This window comes from Lagenorhynchus albirostris, chromosome 18 (assembly GCF_949774975.1).
Source record: "Lagenorhynchus albirostris chromosome 18, mLagAlb1.1, whole genome shotgun sequence".
NCBI lineage: Eukaryota > Metazoa > Chordata > Mammalia > Artiodactyla > Delphinidae > Lagenorhynchus > Lagenorhynchus albirostris.
This window is the reverse complement of record NC_083112.1, coordinates 67,253,374-67,255,354: the sequence shown is the minus strand read 5'-3', so window position 1 is coordinate 67,255,354 and position 1,981 is coordinate 67,253,374. Positions and strand designations below refer to the sequence as shown.

Genomic DNA, 1,981 nt, shown 5'->3' with positions numbered 1-1,981 from the left:
TGTATTTATTAGTAGTATCAATATTATTAGTATCGTTATATATATCATTAGTATATAAGAATTAATGAAATAATTCTGAATTCTAATAATTCTAATTAATGAGGTAATTCAGTGTTACTTCCTTCTTTCAGTTCTGTGGCAATTAAAGAATGCCTGTCATATATGAAGTACTCATTCAACGTTAGCAGTTATTCTTTTATTATACGTGTGGCTATGACAGAATCCCAGCCCTCCAGAAAGGCATGGGTCCTGAGGTTTAGATTTAAAAATGGGATCCAAAAGAAGTAATATGAAAAAAAAAAGAAGTAATATGTGTGATTACTAAGTGAGTGGAACCCTAGTCCGTCCTTCCTCTCCTGAGGGATCGCTATACACCATCTCTCCTTTGATCCAGCTGCTAAGCCAGCATTTACTGAAATCTTTCTGTGTGTGGAACTGTGCAAAGGGCCCTCCAGACTTGCGGTCAGCATTCAACAAATCAAGTGCAGGGGTCTGTGGCAGTGCTGGATGGCGATGTTTAGAGCCCCTAAGCATTGCTCATCTGTGTTTAAAGGTGGAAAACGATCAGGGAGACAAAAGACAGCTGAAAACAAAGGAACAGTGTGGGGAGAAATTGGAAAAGAACAAGGCCTTTTAAGGCCTTCCATCTTTAGATGATGGAAAAAAGCAAAGCACTGAACGAGGAATGGGAACTAATGTCCAGTCCTGTGTTTCTCCAAGTCAACGTGGGGCTAACGTTTCCTTCCCATATCTCAATTTTGAGCATCATAAGGAATCATCGAGGTTTTTACGTCCACGTCATTATTTCATTAAGGAACAATGTGAAGCCTGATTTTCTGTATTTATCAATTATTGTATAATGTGTTCTCAACACAGTGGAAACACCTAATCTACTGACAGAAAAGTCTGTGAAGCAATATTCCTTTTCATCACGGCCTGGGAGAAACTTGATAACTGATGTACAAAAAAGTCCCTGGCTTTTAGTAAAGAACCTTAGAAAACAAAACAAAAAACAAAATCTCTGTGTCAGCAACAAAAATATCTTTGCAAGGCAGGCTCCAGTAGAAGAAACACAACCACCAAATAAGGAACATGAGCTTCTTTTCTTTTTTTTTTTGCATTTATATAAATAGACTTTTGGATAAAAGGGCAAAGGACAAGACCTTTCCATTAAAATAATATTTTTAAAGCTGTTCATTATAGTAAAAACTTTTGCTCTAGGACAAGAGTGGCACACATATATAATAAATATGTATATAAAATATTTACATATATTAAATATTAGTTCTTTTATATAACTAAATAAGTATAATGGTATAATGGTATAAAGTATAATTTTGGCCAAGCATAAGCATGGCCAAAAATAGCAGTGATTGAGTGACTTAAAGATCTAGAAATTCTTTTGGAAGCCACTTTCCAGTAAAAGCAGAGTCTCTGATGAATTCTAAGCTTGTCTTACTGATAATATCACCTCGAGATGCTGACCAGTGGAAATAAATAATTGATCAAAGTTAAAGCTTGGGAACTCTGGAGCACAGTGACCGCCAGCAGGGAGGGCGTGCTGGGTGCCTGAGTCAGGTCTTCAGGGTAACAGGTCAGAGAAATTGGCTGGTTGAAGCCTAACCCACCAGGAGAGTGAGTTGAAGATTCAGGAGCAGATCACTGAACCCTCAGGGGAAGAGCTTCGGGCCTCACAGGGGACCTCAACCAGGACTAGTCATCTCTCAGGCCTGAGGTCACTCTCTCCATTTCTCTGGCTACCTGGTTTCCCATGGGTTCTGCATCAGGCTTTCCCAAATGCCAAGAATTCGGGTATCAGTGAGATGCTCCAGGGGGAACTTAGTAAGGGAAGCTTAGGGGTGTAAATTGGGCCTCGAGCAATGGAAATGGACGTGTGTACTTGCGCACTGATCAGTTGATGATCGTAGAGGAGGGAGGGGAGGCATAGAGGGAAACAGAAAACACCCGGGGGCTTCTAGCC

The 1,981-nt window shown here is 39.9% G+C and overlaps 1 non-coding gene across 1 annotated transcript; it reads right to left on the bottom strand.

Moving 5' to 3' along the window:
• Positions 1-276: 276 nt before the first annotated feature.
• LOC132509074 (U6atac minor spliceosomal RNA) lies at positions 277-397 on the bottom strand. The gene has a single exon (XR_009536894.1). It is a non-coding gene; the product is annotated as a U6atac minor spliceosomal RNA (small nuclear RNA).
• Between the last annotated feature and the right edge of the window lie 1,584 nt (positions 398-1,981).